The sequence below is a fragment of the Anomaloglossus baeobatrachus genome, unplaced genomic scaffold (assembly GCF_048569485.1).
Source record: "Anomaloglossus baeobatrachus isolate aAnoBae1 unplaced genomic scaffold, aAnoBae1.hap1 Scaffold_2391, whole genome shotgun sequence".
Taxonomy (NCBI): Eukaryota; Metazoa; Chordata; class Amphibia; order Anura; family Aromobatidae; genus Anomaloglossus; species Anomaloglossus baeobatrachus.
Window position 1 is genome coordinate 130,204 of NW_027442041.1, and position 20,866 is coordinate 151,069.

The 20,866-nt window shown below is 47.4% G+C and overlaps 12 non-coding genes and 2 pseudogenes across 12 annotated transcripts; all 14 read right to left on the reverse strand.

Moving 5' to 3' along the window:
- Positions 1 to 3,210: 3,210 nt before the first annotated feature.
- Positions 3,211 to 3,362, reverse strand: LOC142261853 (U2 spliceosomal RNA; annotated as a pseudogene).
- A 1,117-nt stretch (positions 3,363 to 4,479) lies between these two features.
- LOC142261729 (U2 spliceosomal RNA) lies at positions 4,480 to 4,670 on the reverse strand. Its single transcript, XR_012729276.1, has one exon. It is a non-coding gene; the product is annotated as a U2 spliceosomal RNA (small nuclear RNA).
- Positions 4,671 to 5,787: 1,117 nt separating this feature from the next.
- On the reverse strand, positions 5,788 to 5,978 carry LOC142261731 (U2 spliceosomal RNA). The gene has a single exon (XR_012729277.1). It is a non-coding gene; the product is annotated as a U2 spliceosomal RNA (small nuclear RNA).
- A 1,117-nt stretch (positions 5,979 to 7,095) lies between these two features.
- LOC142261827 (U2 spliceosomal RNA) lies at positions 7,096 to 7,288 on the reverse strand. The gene has a single exon (XR_012729365.1). It is a non-coding gene; the product is annotated as a U2 spliceosomal RNA (small nuclear RNA).
- Positions 7,289 to 7,973: 685 nt separating this feature from the next.
- On the reverse strand, positions 7,974 to 8,125 carry LOC142261855 (U2 spliceosomal RNA; annotated as a pseudogene).
- Positions 8,126 to 9,242: 1,117 nt separating this feature from the next.
- LOC142261733 (U2 spliceosomal RNA) lies at positions 9,243 to 9,433 on the reverse strand. Its single transcript, XR_012729279.1, has one exon. It is a non-coding gene; the product is annotated as a U2 spliceosomal RNA (small nuclear RNA).
- A 1,117-nt stretch (positions 9,434 to 10,550) lies between these two features.
- On the reverse strand, positions 10,551 to 10,741 carry LOC142261734 (U2 spliceosomal RNA). Its single transcript, XR_012729280.1, has one exon. It is a non-coding gene; the product is annotated as a U2 spliceosomal RNA (small nuclear RNA).
- A 1,117-nt stretch (positions 10,742 to 11,858) lies between these two features.
- LOC142261735 (U2 spliceosomal RNA) lies at positions 11,859 to 12,049 on the reverse strand. The gene has a single exon (XR_012729281.1). It is a non-coding gene; the product is annotated as a U2 spliceosomal RNA (small nuclear RNA).
- A 1,117-nt stretch (positions 12,050 to 13,166) lies between these two features.
- LOC142261736 (U2 spliceosomal RNA) lies at positions 13,167 to 13,357 on the reverse strand. The gene has a single exon (XR_012729282.1). It is a non-coding gene; the product is annotated as a U2 spliceosomal RNA (small nuclear RNA).
- Positions 13,358 to 14,474: 1,117 nt separating this feature from the next.
- Positions 14,475 to 14,665, reverse strand: LOC142261737 (U2 spliceosomal RNA). The gene has a single exon (XR_012729283.1). It is a non-coding gene; the product is annotated as a U2 spliceosomal RNA (small nuclear RNA).
- Positions 14,666 to 15,782: 1,117 nt separating this feature from the next.
- On the reverse strand, positions 15,783 to 15,973 carry LOC142261738 (U2 spliceosomal RNA). Its single transcript, XR_012729284.1, has one exon. It is a non-coding gene; the product is annotated as a U2 spliceosomal RNA (small nuclear RNA).
- Positions 15,974 to 17,090: 1,117 nt separating this feature from the next.
- Positions 17,091 to 17,274, reverse strand: LOC142261839 (U2 spliceosomal RNA). Its single transcript, XR_012729375.1, has one exon. It is a non-coding gene; the product is annotated as a U2 spliceosomal RNA (small nuclear RNA).
- A 1,336-nt stretch (positions 17,275 to 18,610) lies between these two features.
- On the reverse strand, positions 18,611 to 18,801 carry LOC142261739 (U2 spliceosomal RNA). The gene has a single exon (XR_012729285.1). It is a non-coding gene; the product is annotated as a U2 spliceosomal RNA (small nuclear RNA).
- Positions 18,802 to 19,918: 1,117 nt separating this feature from the next.
- Positions 19,919 to 20,109, reverse strand: LOC142261740 (U2 spliceosomal RNA). The gene has a single exon (XR_012729286.1). It is a non-coding gene; the product is annotated as a U2 spliceosomal RNA (small nuclear RNA).
- Between the last annotated feature and the right edge of the window lie 757 nt (positions 20,110 to 20,866).

The following is a 20,866-nucleotide window of genomic DNA, read 5'->3' on the forward strand; positions in this document are numbered from 1 at the left end:
ATATCAAAGTTTCTGGAAATTGCACACCAGTGCACCTGTACGCTGCCACCAACAGGCACACACGTGCGGTTTTAAAAACCAAGCACGGACGCAATAATAACCTAACACAGGTTTTAGGAGCAAAAATTAAGAACTCTGACACTATCAGCCACTGCTGACTGACGTGTATTATACACTACACTTGTGCGTTATATAATAGTTTGGTAAACGCACACCAGTGCACCTGTACGCTGCCACCAACAGGCACACACGTGCGGTTTTAAAAACCAAGCACGGACGCAATAATAACCTAACACAGGTTTTAGGAGCAAAAATTAAGAACTCTGACACTATCAGCCACTGCTGACTGACGTGTATTATACACTACACTTGTGCGTTATATAATAGTTTGGTAAACGCACACCAGTGCACCTGTACGCTGCCACCAACAGGCACACACGTGCGGTTTTAAAAACCAAGCACGGACGCAATAATAACCTAACACAGGTTTTAGGAGCAAAAATTAAGAACTCTGACACTATCAGCCACTGCTGACTGACGTGTATTATACACTACACTTGTGCGTTATATAATAGTTTGGTAAACGCACACCAGTGCACCTGTACGCTGCCACCAACAGGCACACACGTGCGGTTTTAAAAACCAAGCACGGACGCAATAATAACCTAACACAGGTTTTAGGAGCAAAAATTAAGAACTCTGACACTATCAGCCACTGCTGACTGACGTGTATTATACACTACACTTGTGCGTTATATAATAGTTTGGTAAACGCACACCAGTGCACCTGTACGCTGCCACCAACAGGCACACACGTGCGGTTTTAAAAACCAAGCACGGACGCAATAATAACCTAACACAGGTTTTAGGAGCAAAAATTAAGAACTCTGACACTATCAGCCACTGCTGACTGACGTGTATTATACACTACACTTGTGCGTTATATAATAGTTTGGTAAACGCACACCAGTGCACCTGTACGCTGCCACCAACAGGCACACACGTGCGGTTTTAAAAACCAAGCACGGACGCAATAATAACCTAACACAGGTTTTAGGAGCAAAAATTAAGAACTCTGACACTATCAGCCACTGCTGACTGACGTGTATTATACACTACACTTGTGCGTTATATAATAGTTTGGTAAACGCACACCAGTGCACCTGTACGCTGCCACCAACAGGCACACACGTGCGGTTTTAAAAACCAAGCACGGACGCAATAATAACCTAACACAGGTTTTAGGAGCAAAAATTAAGAACTCTGACACTATCAGCCACTGCTGACTGACGTGTATTATACACTACACTTGTGCGTTATATAATAGTTTGGTAAACGCACACCAGTGCACCTGTACGCTGCCACCAACAGGCACACACGTGCGGTTTTAAAAACCAAGCACGGACGCAATAATAACCTAACACAGGTTTTAGGAGCAAAAATTAAGAACTCTGACACTATCAGCCACTGCTGACTGACGTGTATTATACACTACACTTGTGCGTTATATAATAGTTTGGTAAACGCACACCAGTGCACCTGTACGCTGCCACCAACAGGCACACACGTGCGGTTTTAAAAACCAAGCACGGACGCAATAATAACCTAACACAGGTTTTAGGAGCAAAAATTAAGAACTCTGACACTATCAGCCACTGCTGACTGACGTGTATTATACACTACACTTGTGCGTTATATAATAGTTTGGTAAACGCACACCAGTGCACCTGTACGCTGCCACCAACAGGCACACACGTGCGGTTTTAAAAACCAAGCACGGACGCAATAATAACCTACTAACAGGTTTTTTTGGGGAGCGACAATTACAGTACAGACAAGTCAGACACTATCTGGACTGTTTTACACTGTGTACACCAGCCCCAGATATGAAGGCTGGTATACGGTCACCACTACCCTGCCTGCCTGCCTGCCTGTATACTGCTACAATAGTCCTGACAAGGACTCTTTTGGTCACTAGCCTGTATTCAGACCTGGCTATACCCTGCCTGTATATAGCAACAATAGTCCTGAGAAGGACTCTGCTACTGTACTCCGACCTGGCTATACCCTGCCTGCCTGTATACAACTAGAATAGTCCTGAGAAGGACTTTTGGTCACACTGTTTGCAGCCCTGCAACTGAAAAAGCTATAAAGGGCCGCAAAGCTTTCCCTGAATCAGCGACACTCTCCCTACACTCACTGTCAGAATAGCTGTGAGCAGAGCACAGCGCGCCGGCCGATATAAAGGCTCGGTGACGCTGTGCAGGCCGGCCAATCACTGCAATTCCACAACTAACAGGGCTGTGGCATTGCAGTGGTCTGCCAGCCAATCCCTGCATGAGGGCTGGCTCTCAAAAGAGCGCCAACATGCAGAAATGAAGACCACGAGTAAAGCACGAGTATCGCGAGATTACTCGGTCCCCGCCGAGCAGCCCGAGTACAGTGATACTCGTGCGAGTACCGAGTAGTGACAAGCATGCTCGCTCATCACTATTAATGAAGCTTTCCAAAGCACCACAAAAAATGCATGACCGAAGTCACACCAAAAACAGTGCAAAGGCTAGGATTCGTGTGGACCCCACCGTGAGGAGAGGGTCCCCAAAAATCAACCCCGTCCCTCCGAGCCAGAAGGCCACAGCAAGGGTCAGGGATCTTCGGTGCTCCCCCAAGCCGAAGCCTGGTTGAGCCTTGTCGTTGCTCCCAGCGTCCACCCAGGCATCTTACCCAAGTGGAGTAGAGAGCTACTAGTTGTTGGTTTCGCAGCCGAAACTGCCCGGACCGTCAACCGGTGTTGGTTTCTCAGCCCAAGGCTAACCGGACCTCCAACCGGGTGTTGGTTTCTCAGCCGAAGCTGACCCAGACCTCCAACCGGGTGTTGGTTTCTCAGCCGAAGCTGACCCGGACCTCCAACCGGGTGTTAGTTTCTCAGCCCAAAGCTGACCAGACCTCCGACCGGGATTATAAAAATTTCCCTTCCTAGCCAGAAGGCCGGGATAGGGTAATATGCTCAAAAAGTATGAAAAGGCAAGGTACGGTGTGCTACAGAGCCCAAGGCTTGCCGGGGTCCCAAGCCAGCAAGCTCAGACTCACTCCAGGGTCGTCAGTCCTGGGGCACGTTGTACCATAGCCCCCCACCCTTACTCAGTCTAATAGCCTCGATCCTGGTAGGGCCATGTTTTCCACTAGATGAATATACTATCCACCCAGAGTACTAGCAAGCGCAACCTTCCAGTGTGCATTGTATCATTGTACTAAGGTGGCCTGGAGCTTAAACCACCTCTTCGAACAACACTACACTTGATCTTAGCCAAAAGGCCGAACAGATACTACACTTGATCTTAGCCAAAAGGCCGAGAAGCGATAACCAGAATTGGTTTGGGCCTCGAGTGGCACCCTGGCCTATGCCGGACACATCTTAGGGAGAGAGAGCGAGAGGGAGACAAACCCACGCCTACACAAGACATTTTGTCACCCAAGCCAACCCTTGAAAAGGCTGCTTTGCAGAGCAAAAACAAGAAGAATGGTGCGTTTTGCAGCCGCCGCCCACTGCAATGAATCTGAATAACTCCTCCTTTAGGGCGCAAGCAACTCCCCTCCCCCTTGCAGTCTTTCCAATTCACGATACAAAAAGACGGACAGGACAGGTTGCCTGACTTTCCGTCACTGCCACCCTTTGCCATCCTTACCCGTAGAAAGCCCTTTCATCATCCCCAAACCCTAATCTTTTCCCTTTCCTTCCCAGCCCCCAAACCCTGCCCTCTGTACCTTTCTCACCACCCGCTTCCCTTCTCCTGTCATCCCCCTACCACCCGGGAAAAAAAGAGATTGCCCCCTCCTTCCACTAGCCCCCCCTCCCACCCAAAGAACAACTTCTTCTGCGCAGCTTGTTTTCTAGGCAGCAGCGCTATTGTGATGTCATCGGGGGGCATTGTGACAAGCCGCCAGTGTTCCGTCTCTTCATGTTGTGCACTGTTCAAACCGAAAATACATCAACAGGCAGGCTACAGAAAAGCTTACTAACAAAGGTTAGAGAGGGGCTTTCTCAGAGGGCTTTTTACAGTTTGTCTATTCCCAATTAGCCGGTTTAGTATACTTAATGAAAGTACTAATTCTTTCATAGGCCGCCCATTCTTAGTATTTGACGTTCAGGTAACAACAGGTAACTTTATTTGGAGTGGAAGCAGAGAGATAACACCAGATGCCAATTGTAGATCCTCTCACACCTGTGGTCACTGCAGCATCTGACTCCACTTTGTCCAAAAGGGATCTATTCCATTCAATTACACATGATCTAGATTAGACTGACAACAAGATACTGCACGGGACATAGCAGAGTTGGTGAAGTTGAGTGGTGATGAGTTTGCTATTTGGATGAATAAAGCAAGTAAAAAGTGTGTTAGATAAAAATTCATTTCAATTCGCTAATCGGGCTAATATGAATCAGGTGAATCGAGTTCTGCTTTTGGAAACTGGGTTAAGAAGGGGTGCACCGTTCCTGGAGGTACTGCAATACCAGGTCAATGCGTGGAGTGGACAGAGCAAGCTCTTTTTCCATCTCCCTGTTCTAAAAATCCATTTAATATATGGTCCCCAGATAGGGGACGTATCAGATATTAAACTGATAAGAACAGATACTACACTTGATCTTAGCCAAAAGGCCGAGAAGCGATAACCAGAATTGGTTTGGGCCTCGAGTGGCACCCTGGCCTATGCCGGACACATCTTAGGGAGAGAGAGCGAGAGGGAGACAAACCCACGCCTACACAAGACATTTTGTCACCCAAGCCAACCCTTGAAAAGGCTGCTTTGCAGAGCAAAAACAAGAAGAATGGTGCGTTTTGCAGCCGCCGCCCACTGCAATGAATCTGAATAACTCCTCCTTTAGGGCGCAAGCAACTCCCCTCCCCCTTGCAGTCTTTCCAATTCACGATACAAAAAGACGGACAGGACAGGTTGCCTGACTTTCCGTCACTGCCACCCTTTGCCATCCTTACCCGTAGAAAGCCCTTTCATCATCCCCAAACCCTAATCTTTTCCCTTTCCTTCCCAGCCCCCAAACCCTGCCCTCTGTACCTTTCTCACCACCCGCTTCCCTTCTCCTGTCATCCCCCTACCACCCGGGAAAAAAAGAGATTGCCCCCTCCTTCCACTAGCCCACCCTCCCACCCAAAGAACAACTTCTTCTGCGCAGCTTGTTTTCTAGGCAGCAGCGCTATTGTGATGTCATCGGGGGGCATTGTGACAAGCCGCCAGTGTTCCGTCTCTTCATGTTGTGCACTGTTCAAACCGAAAATACATCAACAGGCAGGCTACAGAAAAGCTTACTAACAAAGGTTAGAGAGGGGCTTTCTCAGAGGGCTTTTTACAGTTTGTCTATTCCCAATTAGCCGGTTTAGTATACTTAATGAAAGTACTAATTCTTTCATAGGCCGCCCATTCTTAGTATTTGACGTTCAGGTAACAACAGGTAACTTTATTTGGAGTGGAAGCAGAGAGATAACACCAGATGCCAATTGTAGATCCTCTCACACCTGTGGTCACTGCAGCATCTGACTCCACTTTGTCCAAAAGGGATCTATTCCATTCAATTACACATGATCTAGATTAGACTGACAACAAGATACTGCACGGGACATAGCAGAGTTGGTGAAGTTGAGTGGTGATGAGTTTGCTATTTGGATGAATAAAGCAAGTAAAAAGTGTGTTAGATAAAAATTCATTTCAATTCGCTAATCGGGCTAATATGAATCAGGTGAATCGAGTTCTGCTTTTGGAAACTGGGTTAAGAAGGGGTGCACCGTTCCTGGAGGTACTGCAATACCAGGTCAATGCGTGGAGTGGACAGAGCAAGCTCTTTTTCCATCTCCCTGTTCTAAAAATCCATTTAATATATGGTCCCCAGATAGGGGACGTATCAGATATTAAACTGATAAGAACAGATACTACACTTGATCTTAGCCAAAAGGCCGAGAAGCGATAACCAGAATTGGTTTGGGCCTCGAGTGGCACCCTGGCCTATGCCGGACACATCTTAGGGAGAGAGAGCGAGAGGGAGACAAACCCACGCCTACACAAGACATTTTGTCACCCAAGCCAACCCTTGAAAAGGCTGCTTTGCAGAGCAAAAACAAGAAGAATGGTGCGTTTTGCAGCCGCCGCCCACTGCAATGAATCTGAATAACTCCTCCTTTAGGGCGCAAGCAACTCCCCTCCCCCTTGCAGTCTTTCCAATTCACGATACAAAAAGACGGACAGGACAGGTTGCCTGACTTTCCGTCACTGCCACCCTTTGCCATCCTTACCCGTAGAAAGCCCTTTCATCATCCCCAAACCCTAATCTTTTCCCTTTCCTTCCCAGCCCCCAAACCCTGCCCTCTGTACCTTTCTCACCACCCGCTTCCCTTCTCCTGTCATCCCCCTACCACCCGGGAAAAAAAGAGATTGCCCCCTCCTTCCACTAGCCCACCCTCCCACCCAAAGAACAACTTCTTCTGCGCAGCTTGTTTTCTAGGCAGCAGCGCTATTGTGATGTCATCGGGGGGCATTGTGACAAGCCGCCAGTGTTCCGTCTCTTCATGTTGTGCACTGTTCAAACCGAAAATACATCAACAGGCAGGCTACAGAAAAGCTTACTAACAAAGGTTAGAGAGGGGCTTTCTCAGAGGGCTTTTTACAGTTTGTCTATTCCCAATTAGCCGGTTTAGTATACTTAATGAAAGTACTAATTCTTTCATAGGCCGCCCATTCTTAGTATTTGACGTTCAGGTAACAACAGGTAACTTTATTTGGAGTGGAAGCAGAGAGATAACACCAGATGCCAATTGTAGATCCTCTCACACCTGTGGTCACTGCAGCATCTGACTCCACTTTGTCCAAAAGGGATCTATTCCATTCAATTACACATGATCTAGATTAGACTGACAACAAGATACTGCACGGGACATAGCAGAGTTGGTGAAGTTGAGTGGTGATGAGTTTGCTATTTGGATGAATAAAGCAAGTAAAAAGTGTGTTAGATAAAAATTCATTTCAATTCGCTAATCGGGCTAATATGAATCAGGTGAATCGAGTTCTGCTTTTGGAAACTGGGTTAAGAAGGGGTGCACCGTTCCTGGAGGTACTGCAATACCAGGTCAATGCGTGGAGTGGACAGAGCAAGCTCTTTTTCCATCTCCCTGTTCTAAAAATCCATTTAATATATGGTCCCCAGATAGGGGACGTATCAGATATTAAACTGATAAGAACAGATTTTTGATTTAATGAAGCTTTCCAAAGCACCACAAAAAATGCATGACCGAAGTCACACCAAAAACAGTGCAAAGGCTAGGATTCGTGTGGACCCCACCGTGAGGAGAGGGTCCCCAAAAATCAACCCCGTCCCTCCGAGCCAGAAGGCCACAGCAAGGGTCAGGGATCTTCGGTGCTCCCCCAAGCCGAAGCCTGGTTGAGCCTTGTCGTTGCTCCCAGCGTCCACCCAGGCATCTTACCCAAGTGGAGTAGAGAGCTACTAGTTGTTGGTTTCGCAGCCGAAACTGCCCGGACCGTCAACCGGTGTTGGTTTCTCAGCCCAAGGCTAACCGGACCTCCAACCGGGTGTTGGTTTCTCAGCCGAAGCTGACCCAGACCTCCAACCGGGTGTTGGTTTCTCAGCCGAAGCTGACCCGGACCTCCAACCGGGTGTTAGTTTCTCAGCCCAAAGCTGACCAGACCTCCGACCGGGATTATAAAAATTTCCCTTCCTAGCCAGAAGGCCGGGATAGGGTAATATGCTCAAAAAGTATGAAAAGGCAAGGTACGGTGTGCTACAGAGCCCAAGGCTTGCCGGGGTCCCAAGCCAGCAAGCTCAGACTCACTCCAGGGTCGTCAGTCCTGGGGCACGTTGTACCATAGCCCCCCACCCTTACTCAGTCTAATAGCCTCGATCCTGGTAGGGCCATGTTTTCCACTAGATGAATATACTATCCACCCAGAGTACTAGCAAGCGCAACCTTCCAGTGTGCATTGTATCATTGTACTAAGGTGGCCTGGAGCTTAAACCACCTCTTCGAACAACACTACACTTGATCTTAGCCAAAAGGCCGAACAGATACTACACTTGATCTTAGCCAAAAGGCCGAGAAGCGATAACCAGAATTGGTTTGGGCCTCGAGTGGCACCCTGGCCTATGCCGGACACATCTTAGGGAGAGAGAGCGAGAGGGAGACAAACCCACGCCTACACAAGACATTTTGTCACCCAAGCCAACCCTTGAAAAGGCTGCTTTGCAGAGCAAAAACAAGAAGAATGGTGCGTTTTGCAGCCGCCGCCCACTGCAATGAATCTGAATAACTCCTCCTTTAGGGCGCAAGCAACTCCCCTCCCCCTTGCAGTCTTTCCAATTCACGATACAAAAAGACGGACAGGACAGGTTGCCTGACTTTCCGTCACTGCCACCCTTTGCCATCCTTACCCGTAGAAAGCCCTTTCATCATCCCCAAACCCTAATCTTTTCCCTTTCCTTCCCAGCCCCCAAACCCTGCCCTCTGTACCTTTCTCACCACCCGCTTCCCTTCTCCTGTCATCCCCCTACCACCCGGGAAAAAAAGAGATTGCCCCCTCCTTCCACTAGCCCCCCCTCCCACCCAAAGAACAACTTCTTCTGCGCAGCTTGTTTTCTAGGCAGCAGCGCTATTGTGATGTCATCGGGGGGCATTGTGACAAGCCGCCAGTGTTCCGTCTCTTCATGTTGTGCACTGTTCAAACCGAAAATACATCAACAGGCAGGCTACAGAAAAGCTTACTAACAAAGGTTAGAGAGGGGCTTTCTCAGAGGGCTTTTTACAGTTTGTCTATTCCCAATTAGCCGGTTTAGTATACTTAATGAAAGTACTAATTCTTTCATAGGCCGCCCATTCTTAGTATTTGACGTTCAGGTAACAACAGGTAACTTTATTTGGAGTGGAAGCAGAGAGATAACACCAGATGCCAATTGTAGATCCTCTCACACCTGTGGTCACTGCAGCATCTGACTCCACTTTGTCCAAAAGGGATCTATTCCATTCAATTACACATGATCTAGATTAGACTGACAACAAGATACTGCACGGGACATAGCAGAGTTGGTGAAGTTGAGTGGTGATGAGTTTGCTATTTGGATGAATAAAGCAAGTAAAAAGTGTGTTAGATAAAAATTCATTTCAATTCGCTAATCGGGCTAATATGAATCAGGTGAATCGAGTTCTGCTTTTGGAAACTGGGTTAAGAAGGGGTGCACCGTTCCTGGAGGTACTGCAATACCAGGTCAATGCGTGGAGTGGACAGAGCAAGCTCTTTTTCCATCTCCCTGTTCTAAAAATCCATTTAATATATGGTCCCCAGATAGGGGACGTATCAGATATTAAACTGATAAGAACAGATACTACACTTGATCTTAGCCAAAAGGCCGAGAAGCGATAACCAGAATTGGTTTGGGCCTCGAGTGGCACCCTGGCCTATGCCGGACACATCTTAGGGAGAGAGAGCGAGAGGGAGACAAACCCACGCCTACACAAGACATTTTGTCACCCAAGCCAACCCTTGAAAAGGCTGCTTTGCAGAGCAAAAACAAGAAGAATGGTGCGTTTTGCAGCCGCCGCCCACTGCAATGAATCTGAATAACTCCTCCTTTAGGGCGCAAGCAACTCCCCTCCCCCTTGCAGTCTTTCCAATTCACGATACAAAAAGACGGACAGGACAGGTTGCCTGACTTTCCGTCACTGCCACCCTTTGCCATCCTTACCCGTAGAAAGCCCTTTCATCATCCCCAAACCCTAATCTTTTCCCTTTCCTTCCCAGCCCCCAAACCCTGCCCTCTGTACCTTTCTCACCACCCGCTTCCCTTCTCCTGTCATCCCCCTACCACCCGGGAAAAAAAGAGATTGCCCCCTCCTTCCACTAGCCCACCCTCCCACCCAAAGAACAACTTCTTCTGCGCAGCTTGTTTTCTAGGCAGCAGCGCTATTGTGATGTCATCGGGGGGCATTGTGACAAGCCGCCAGTGTTCCGTCTCTTCATGTTGTGCACTGTTCAAACCGAAAATACATCAACAGGCAGGCTACAGAAAAGCTTACTAACAAAGGTTAGAGAGGGGCTTTCTCAGAGGGCTTTTTACAGTTTGTCTATTCCCAATTAGCCGGTTTAGTATACTTAATGAAAGTACTAATTCTTTCATAGGCCGCCCATTCTTAGTATTTGACGTTCAGGTAACAACAGGTAACTTTATTTGGAGTGGAAGCAGAGAGATAACACCAGATGCCAATTGTAGATCCTCTCACACCTGTGGTCACTGCAGCATCTGACTCCACTTTGTCCAAAAGGGATCTATTCCATTCAATTACACATGATCTAGATTAGACTGACAACAAGATACTGCACGGGACATAGCAGAGTTGGTGAAGTTGAGTGGTGATGAGTTTGCTATTTGGATGAATAAAGCAAGTAAAAAGTGTGTTAGATAAAAATTCATTTCAATTCGCTAATCGGGCTAATATGAATCAGGTGAATCGAGTTCTGCTTTTGGAAACTGGGTTAAGAAGGGGTGCACCGTTCCTGGAGGTACTGCAATACCAGGTCAATGCGTGGAGTGGACAGAGCAAGCTCTTTTTCCATCTCCCTGTTCTAAAAATCCATTTAATATATGGTCCCCAGATAGGGGACGTATCAGATATTAAACTGATAAGAACAGATACTACACTTGATCTTAGCCAAAAGGCCGAGAAGCGATAACCAGAATTGGTTTGGGCCTCGAGTGGCACCCTGGCCTATGCCGGACACATCTTAGGGAGAGAGAGCGAGAGGGAGACAAACCCACGCCTACACAAGACATTTTGTCACCCAAGCCAACCCTTGAAAAGGCTGCTTTGCAGAGCAAAAACAAGAAGAATGGTGCGTTTTGCAGCCGCCGCCCACTGCAATGAATCTGAATAACTCCTCCTTTAGGGCGCAAGCAACTCCCCTCCCCCTTGCAGTCTTTCCAATTCACGATACAAAAAGACGGACAGGACAGGTTGCCTGACTTTCCGTCACTGCCACCCTTTGCCATCCTTACCCGTAGAAAGCCCTTTCATCATCCCCAAACCCTAATCTTTTCCCTTTCCTTCCCAGCCCCCAAACCCTGCCCTCTGTACCTTTCTCACCACCCGCTTCCCTTCTCCTGTCATCCCCCTACCACCCGGGAAAAAAAGAGATTGCCCCCTCCTTCCACTAGCCCACCCTCCCACCCAAAGAACAACTTCTTCTGCGCAGCTTGTTTTCTAGGCAGCAGCGCTATTGTGATGTCATCGGGGGGCATTGTGACAAGCCGCCAGTGTTCCGTCTCTTCATGTTGTGCACTGTTCAAACCGAAAATACATCAACAGGCAGGCTACAGAAAAGCTTACTAACAAAGGTTAGAGAGGGGCTTTCTCAGAGGGCTTTTTACAGTTTGTCTATTCCCAATTAGCCGGTTTAGTATACTTAATGAAAGTACTAATTCTTTCATAGGCCGCCCATTCTTAGTATTTGACGTTCAGGTAACAACAGGTAACTTTATTTGGAGTGGAAGCAGAGAGATAACACCAGATGCCAATTGTAGATCCTCTCACACCTGTGGTCACTGCAGCATCTGACTCCACTTTGTCCAAAAGGGATCTATTCCATTCAATTACACATGATCTAGATTAGACTGACAACAAGATACTGCACGGGACATAGCAGAGTTGGTGAAGTTGAGTGGTGATGAGTTTGCTATTTGGATGAATAAAGCAAGTAAAAAGTGTGTTAGATAAAAATTCATTTCAATTCGCTAATCGGGCTAATATGAATCAGGTGAATCGAGTTCTGCTTTTGGAAACTGGGTTAAGAAGGGGTGCACCGTTCCTGGAGGTACTGCAATACCAGGTCAATGCGTGGAGTGGACAGAGCAAGCTCTTTTTCCATCTCCCTGTTCTAAAAATCCATTTAATATATGGTCCCCAGATAGGGGACGTATCAGATATTAAACTGATAAGAACAGATACTACACTTGATCTTAGCCAAAAGGCCGAGAAGCGATAACCAGAATTGGTTTGGGCCTCGAGTGGCACCCTGGCCTATGCCGGACACATCTTAGGGAGAGAGAGCGAGAGGGAGACAAACCCACGCCTACACAAGACATTTTGTCACCCAAGCCAACCCTTGAAAAGGCTGCTTTGCAGAGCAAAAACAAGAAGAATGGTGCGTTTTGCAGCCGCCGCCCACTGCAATGAATCTGAATAACTCCTCCTTTAGGGCGCAAGCAACTCCCCTCCCCCTTGCAGTCTTTCCAATTCACGATACAAAAAGACGGACAGGACAGGTTGCCTGACTTTCCGTCACTGCCACCCTTTGCCATCCTTACCCGTAGAAAGCCCTTTCATCATCCCCAAACCCTAATCTTTTCCCTTTCCTTCCCAGCCCCCAAACCCTGCCCTCTGTACCTTTCTCACCACCCGCTTCCCTTCTCCTGTCATCCCCCTACCACCCGGGAAAAAAAGAGATTGCCCCCTCCTTCCACTAGCCCACCCTCCCACCCAAAGAACAACTTCTTCTGCGCAGCTTGTTTTCTAGGCAGCAGCGCTATTGTGATGTCATCGGGGGGCATTGTGACAAGCCGCCAGTGTTCCGTCTCTTCATGTTGTGCACTGTTCAAACCGAAAATACATCAACAGGCAGGCTACAGAAAAGCTTACTAACAAAGGTTAGAGAGGGGCTTTCTCAGAGGGCTTTTTACAGTTTGTCTATTCCCAATTAGCCGGTTTAGTATACTTAATGAAAGTACTAATTCTTTCATAGGCCGCCCATTCTTAGTATTTGACGTTCAGGTAACAACAGGTAACTTTATTTGGAGTGGAAGCAGAGAGATAACACCAGATGCCAATTGTAGATCCTCTCACACCTGTGGTCACTGCAGCATCTGACTCCACTTTGTCCAAAAGGGATCTATTCCATTCAATTACACATGATCTAGATTAGACTGACAACAAGATACTGCACGGGACATAGCAGAGTTGGTGAAGTTGAGTGGTGATGAGTTTGCTATTTGGATGAATAAAGCAAGTAAAAAGTGTGTTAGATAAAAATTCATTTCAATTCGCTAATCGGGCTAATATGAATCAGGTGAATCGAGTTCTGCTTTTGGAAACTGGGTTAAGAAGGGGTGCACCGTTCCTGGAGGTACTGCAATACCAGGTCAATGCGTGGAGTGGACAGAGCAAGCTCTTTTTCCATCTCCCTGTTCTAAAAATCCATTTAATATATGGTCCCCAGATAGGGGACGTATCAGATATTAAACTGATAAGAACAGATACTACACTTGATCTTAGCCAAAAGGCCGAGAAGCGATAACCAGAATTGGTTTGGGCCTCGAGTGGCACCCTGGCCTATGCCGGACACATCTTAGGGAGAGAGAGCGAGAGGGAGACAAACCCACGCCTACACAAGACATTTTGTCACCCAAGCCAACCCTTGAAAAGGCTGCTTTGCAGAGCAAAAACAAGAAGAATGGTGCGTTTTGCAGCCGCCGCCCACTGCAATGAATCTGAATAACTCCTCCTTTAGGGCGCAAGCAACTCCCCTCCCCCTTGCAGTCTTTCCAATTCACGATACAAAAAGACGGACAGGACAGGTTGCCTGACTTTCCGTCACTGCCACCCTTTGCCATCCTTACCCGTAGAAAGCCCTTTCATCATCCCCAAACCCTAATCTTTTCCCTTTCCTTCCCAGCCCCCAAACCCTGCCCTCTGTACCTTTCTCACCACCCGCTTCCCTTCTCCTGTCATCCCCCTACCACCCGGGAAAAAAAGAGATTGCCCCCTCCTTCCACTAGCCCACCCTCCCACCCAAAGAACAACTTCTTCTGCGCAGCTTGTTTTCTAGGCAGCAGCGCTATTGTGATGTCATCGGGGGGCATTGTGACAAGCCGCCAGTGTTCCGTCTCTTCATGTTGTGCACTGTTCAAACCGAAAATACATCAACAGGCAGGCTACAGAAAAGCTTACTAACAAAGGTTAGAGAGGGGCTTTCTCAGAGGGCTTTTTACAGTTTGTCTATTCCCAATTAGCCGGTTTAGTATACTTAATGAAAGTACTAATTCTTTCATAGGCCGCCCATTCTTAGTATTTGACGTTCAGGTAACAACAGGTAACTTTATTTGGAGTGGAAGCAGAGAGATAACACCAGATGCCAATTGTAGATCCTCTCACACCTGTGGTCACTGCAGCATCTGACTCCACTTTGTCCAAAAGGGATCTATTCCATTCAATTACACATGATCTAGATTAGACTGACAACAAGATACTGCACGGGACATAGCAGAGTTGGTGAAGTTGAGTGGTGATGAGTTTGCTATTTGGATGAATAAAGCAAGTAAAAAGTGTGTTAGATAAAAATTCATTTCAATTCGCTAATCGGGCTAATATGAATCAGGTGAATCGAGTTCTGCTTTTGGAAACTGGGTTAAGAAGGGGTGCACCGTTCCTGGAGGTACTGCAATACCAGGTCAATGCGTGGAGTGGACAGAGCAAGCTCTTTTTCCATCTCCCTGTTCTAAAAATCCATTTAATATATGGTCCCCAGATAGGGGACGTATCAGATATTAAACTGATAAGAACAGATACTACACTTGATCTTAGCCAAAAGGCCGAGAAGCGATAACCAGAATTGGTTTGGGCCTCGAGTGGCACCCTGGCCTATGCCGGACACATCTTAGGGAGAGAGAGCGAGAGGGAGACAAACCCACGCCTACACAAGACATTTTGTCACCCAAGCCAACCCTTGAAAAGGCTGCTTTGCAGAGCAAAAACAAGAAGAATGGTGCGTTTTGCAGCCGCTGCCCACTGCAATGAATCTGAATAACTCCTCCTTTAGGGCGCAAGCAACTCCCCTCCCCCTTGCAGTCTTTCCAATTCACGATACAAAAAGACGGACAGGACAGGTTGCCTGACTTTCCGTCACTGCCACCCTTTGCCATCCTTACCCGTAGAAAGCCCTTTCATCATCCCCAAACCCTAATCTTTTCCCTTTCCTTCCCAGCCCCCAAACCCTGCCCTCTGTACCTTTCTCACCACCCGCTTCCCTTCTCCTGTCATCCCCCTACCACCCGGGAAAAAAAGAGATTGCCCCCTCCTTCCACTAGCCCACCCTCCCACCCAAAGAACAACTTCTTCTGCGCAGCTTGTTTTCTAGGCAGCAGCGCTATTGTGATGTCATCGGGGGGCATTGTGACAAGCCGCCAGTGTTCCGTCTCTTCATGTTGTGCACTGTTCAAACCGAAAATACATCAACAGGCAGGCTACAGAAAAGCTTACTAACAAAGGTTAGAGAGGGGCTTTCTCAGAGGGCTTTTTACAGTTTGTCTATTCCCAATTAGCCGGTTTAGTATACTTAATGAAAGTACTAATTCTTTCATAGGCCGCCCATTCTTAGTATTTGACGTTCAGGTAACAACAGGTAACTTTATTTGGAGTGGAAGCAGAGAGATAACACCAGATGCCAATTGTAGATCCTCTCACACCTGTGGTCACTGCAGCATCTGACTCCACTTTGTCCAAAAGGGATCTATTCCATTCAATTACACATGATCTAGATTAGACTGACAACAAGATACTGCACGGGACATAGCAGAGTTGGTGAAGTTGAGTGGTGATGAGTTTGCTATTTGGATGAATAAAGCAAGTAAAAAGTGTGTTAGATAAAAATTCATTTCAATTCGCTAATCGGGCTAATATGAATCAGGTGAATCGAGTTCTGCTTTTGGAAACTGGGTTAAGAAGGGGTGCACCGTTCCTGGAGGTACTGCAATACCAGGTCAATGCGTGGAGTGGACAGAGCAAGCTCTTTTTCCATCTCCCTGTTCTAAAAATCCATTTAATATATGGTCCCCAGATAGGGGACGTATCAGATATTAAACTGATAAGAACAGATACTACACTTGATCTTAGCCAAAAGGCCGAGAAGCGATAACCAGAATTGGTTTGGGCCTCGAGTGGCACCCTGGCCTATGCCGGACACATCTTAGGGAGAGAGAGCGAGAGGGAGACAAACCCACGCCTACACAAGACATTTTGTCACCCAAGCCAACCCTTGAAAAGGCTGCTTTGCAGAGCAAAAACAAGAAGAATGGTGCGTTTTGCAGCCGCCGCCCACTGCAATGAATCTGAATAACTCCTCCTTTAGGGCGCAAGCAACTCCCCTCCCCCTTGCAGTCTTTCCAATTCACGATACAAAAAGACGGACAGGACAGGTTGCCTGACTTTCCGTCACTGCCACCCTTTGCCATCCTTACCCGTAGAAAGCCCTTTCATCATCCCCAAACCCTAATCTTTTCCCTTTCCTTCCCAGCCCCCAAACCCTGCCCTCTGTACCTTTCTCACCACCCGCTTCCCTTCTCCTGTCATCCCCCTACCACCCGGGAAAAAAAGAGATTGCCCCCTCCTTCCACTAGCCCACCCTCCCACCCAAAGAACAACTTCTTCTGCGCAGCTTGTTTTCTAGGCAGCAGCGCTATTGTGATGTCATCGGGGGGCATTGTGACAAGCCGCCAGTGTTCCGTCTCTTCATGTTGTGCACTGTTCAAACCGAAAATACATCAACAGGCAGGCTACAGAAAAGCTTACTAACAAAGGTTAGAGAGGGGCTTTCTCAGAGGGCTTTTTACAGTTTGTCTATTCCCAATTAGCCGGTTTAGTATACTTAATGAAAGTACTAATTCTTTCATAGGCCGCCCATTCTTAGTATTTGACGTTCAGGTAACAACAGGTAACTTTATTTGGAGTGGAAGCAGAGAGATAACACCAGATGCCAATTGTAGATCCTCTCACACCTGTGGTCACTGCAGCATCTGACTCCACTTTGTCCAAAAGGGATCTATTCCATTCAATTACACATGATCTAGATTAGACTGACAACAAGATACTGCACGGGACATAGCAGAGTTGGTGAAGTTGAGTGGTGATGAGTTTGCTATTTGGATGAATAAAGCAAGTAAAAAGTGTGTTAGATAAAAATTCATTTCAATTCGCTAATCGGGCTAATATGAATCAGGTGAATCGAGTTCTGCTTTTGGAAACTGGGTTAAGAAGGGGTGCACCGTTCCTGGAGGTACTGCAATACCAGGTCAATGCGTGGAGTGGACAGAGCAAGCTCTTTTTCCATCTCCCTGTTCTAAAAATCCATTTAATATATGGTCCCCAGATAGGGGACGTATCAGATATTAAACTGATAAGAACAGATGAGATTTCATCCGCAAATTTCAGAATCAAGATAGCCCCGAAGGCCAGCAGGCCACCACACAAAAGCGCAGTGCCTGGGTGATCGCCTCCCGAGCCCAGGAACCACCAGCCACAAGGGGACGTAAGCACCAAAAGGCGCAACAATCCCCGAGGCCGGCGGTTGTGCAAGCCCGGGCCCCTCCCAGCCAAGACCAAGGCAAACCCAATGAAGGGACTACACTTGATCTTAGCCAAAAGGCCGAGAAGCGATAACCAGAATTGGTTTGGGCCTCGAGTGGCACCCTGGCCTATGCCGGACACATCTTAGGGAGAGAGAGCGAGAGGGAGACAAACCCACGCCTACACAAGACATTTTGTCACCCAAGCCAACCCTTGAAAAGGCTGCTTTGCAGAGCAAAAACAAGAAGAATGGTGCGTTTTGCAGCCGCCGCCCACTGCAATGAATCTGAATAACTCCTCCTTTAGGGCGCAAGCAACTCCCCTCCCCCTTGCAGTCTTTCCAATTCACGATACAAAAAGACGGACAGGACAGGTTGCCTGACTTTCCGTCACTGCCACCCTTTGCCATCCTTACCCGTAGAAAGCCCTTTCATCATCCCCAAACCCTAATCTTTTCCCTTTCCTTCCCAGCCCCCAAACCCTGCCCTCTGTACCTTTCTCACCACCCGCTTCCCTTCTCCTGTCATCCCCCTACCACCCGGGAAAAAAAGAGATTGCCCCCTCCTTCCACTAGCCCACCCTCCCACCCAAAGAACAACTTCTTCTGCGCAGCTTGTTTTCTAGGCAGCAGCGCTATTGTGATGTCATCGGGGGGCATTGTGACAAGCCGCCAGTGTTCCGTCTCTTCATGTTGTGCACTGTTCAAACCGAAAATACATCAACAGGCAGGCTACAGAAAAGCTTACTAACAAAGGTTAGAGAGGGGCTTTCTCAGAGGGCTTTTTACAGTTTGTCTATTCCCAATTAGCCGGTTTAGTATACTTAATGAAAGTACTAATTCTTTCATAGGCCGCCCATTCTTAGTATTTGACGTTCAGGTAACAACAGGTAACTTTATTTGGAGTGGAAGCAGAGAGATAACACCAGATGCCAATTGTAGATCCTCTCACACCTGTGGTCACTGCAGCATCTGACTCCACTTTGTCCAAAAGGGATCTATTCCATTCAATTACACATGATCTAGATTAGACTGACAACAAGATACTGCACGGGACATAGCAGAGTTGGTGAAGTTGAGTGGTGATGAGTTTGCTATTTGGATGAATAAAGCAAGTAAAAAGTGTGTTAGATAAAAATTCATTTCAATTCGCTAATCGGGCTAATATGAATCAGGTGAATCGAGTTCTGCTTTTGGAAACTGGGTTAAGAAGGGGTGCACCGTTCCTGGAGGTACTGCAATACCAGGTCAATGCGTGGAGTGGACAGAGCAAGCTCTTTTTCCATCTCCCTGTTCTAAAAATCCATTTAATATATGGTCCCCAGATAGGGGACGTATCAGATATTAAACTGATAAGAACAGATACTACACTTGATCTTAGCCAAAAGGCCGAGAAGCGATAACCAGAATTGGTTTGGGCCTCGAGTGGCACCCTGGCCTATGCCGGACACATCTTAGGGAGAGAGAGCGAGAGGGAGACAAACCCACGCCTACACAAGACATTTTGTCACCCAAGCCAACCCTTGAAAAGGCTGCTTTGCAGAGCAAAAACAAGAAGAATGGTGCGTTTTGCAGCCGCCGCCCACTGCAATGAATCTGAATAACTCCTCCTTTAGGGCGCAAGCAACTCCCCTCCCCCTTGCAGTCTTTCCAATTCACGATACAAAAAGACGGACAGGACAGGTTGCCTGACTTTCCGTCACTGCCACCCTTTGCCATCCTTACCCGTAGAAAGCCCTTTCATCATCCCCAAACCCTAATCTTTTCCCTTTCCTTCCCAGCCCCCAAACCCTGCCCTCTGTACCTTTCTCACCACCCGCTTCCCTTCTCCTGTCATCCCCCTACCACCCGGGAAAAAAAGAGATTGCCCCCTCCTTCCACTAGCCCACCCTCCCACCCAAAGAACAACTTCTTCTGCGCAGCTTGTTTTCTAGGCAGCAGCACTATTGTGATGTCATCGGGGGGCATTGTGACAAGCCGCCAGTGTTCCGTCTCTTCATGTTGTGCACTGTTCAAACCGAAAATACATCAACAGGCAGGCTACAGAAAAGCTTACTAACAAAGGTTAGAGAGGGGCTTTCTCAGAGGGCTTTTTACAGTTTGTCTATTCCCAATTAGCCGGTTTAGTATACTTAATGAAAGTACTAATTCTTTCATAGGCCGCCCATTCTTAGTATTTGACGTTCAGGTAACAACAGGTAACTTTATTTGGAGTGGAAGCAGAGAGATAACACCAGATGCCAATTGTAGATCCTCTCACACCTGTGGTCACTGCAGCATCTGACTCCACTTTGTCCAAAAGGGATCTATTCCATTCAATTACACATGATCTAGATTAGACTAACAACAAGATACTGCACGGGACATAGCAGAGTTGGTGAAGTTGAGTGGTGATGAGTTTGCTATTTGGATGAATAAAGCAAGTAAAAAGTGTGTTAGATAAAAATTCATTTCAATTCGCTAATCGGGCTAATATGAATCAGGTGAATCGAGTTCTGCTTTTGGAAACTGGGTTAAGAAGGGGTGCACCGTTCCTGGAGGTACTGCAATACCAGGTCAATGCGTGGAGTGGACAGAGCAAGCTCTTTTTCCATCTCCCTGTTCTAAAAATCCATTTAATATATGGTCCCCAGATAGGGGACGTATCAGATATTAAACTGATAAGAACAGATACTACACTTGATCTTAGCCAAAAGGCCGAGAAGCGATAACCAGAATTGGTTTGGGCCTCGAGTGGCACCCTGGCCTATGCCGGACACATCTTAGGGAGAGAGAGCGAGAGGGAGACAAACCCACGCCTACACAAGACATTTTGTCACCCAAGCCAACCCTTGAAAAGGCTGCTTTGCAGAGCAAAAACAAGAAGAATGGTGCGTTTTGCAGCCGCCGCCCACTGCAATGAATCTGAATAACTCCTCCTTTAGGGCGCAAGCAACTCCCCTCCCCCTTGCAGTCTTTCCAATTCACGATACAAAAAGACGGACAGGACAGGTTGCCTGACTTTCCGTCACTGCCACCCTTTGCCATCCTTACCCGTAGAAAGCCCTTTCATCATCCCCAAACCCTAATCTTTTCCCTTTCCTTCCCAGCCCCCAAACCCTGCCCTCTGTACCTTTCTCACCACCCGCTTCCCTTCTCCTGTCATCCCCCTACCACCCGGGAAAAAAAGAGATTGCCCCCTCCTTCCACTAGCCCACCCTCCCACCCAAAGAACAACTTCTTCTGCGCAGCTTGTTTTCTAGGCAGCAGCGCTATTGTGATGTCATCGGGGGGCATTGTGACAAGCCGCCAGTGTTCCGTCTCTTCATGTTGTGCACTGTTCAAACCGAAAATACATCAACAGGCAGGCTACAGAAAAGCTTACTAACAAAGGTTAGAGAGGGGCTTTCTCAGAGGGCTTTTTACAGTTTGTCTATTCCCAATTAGCCGGTTTAGTATACTTAATGAAAGTACTAATTCTTTCATA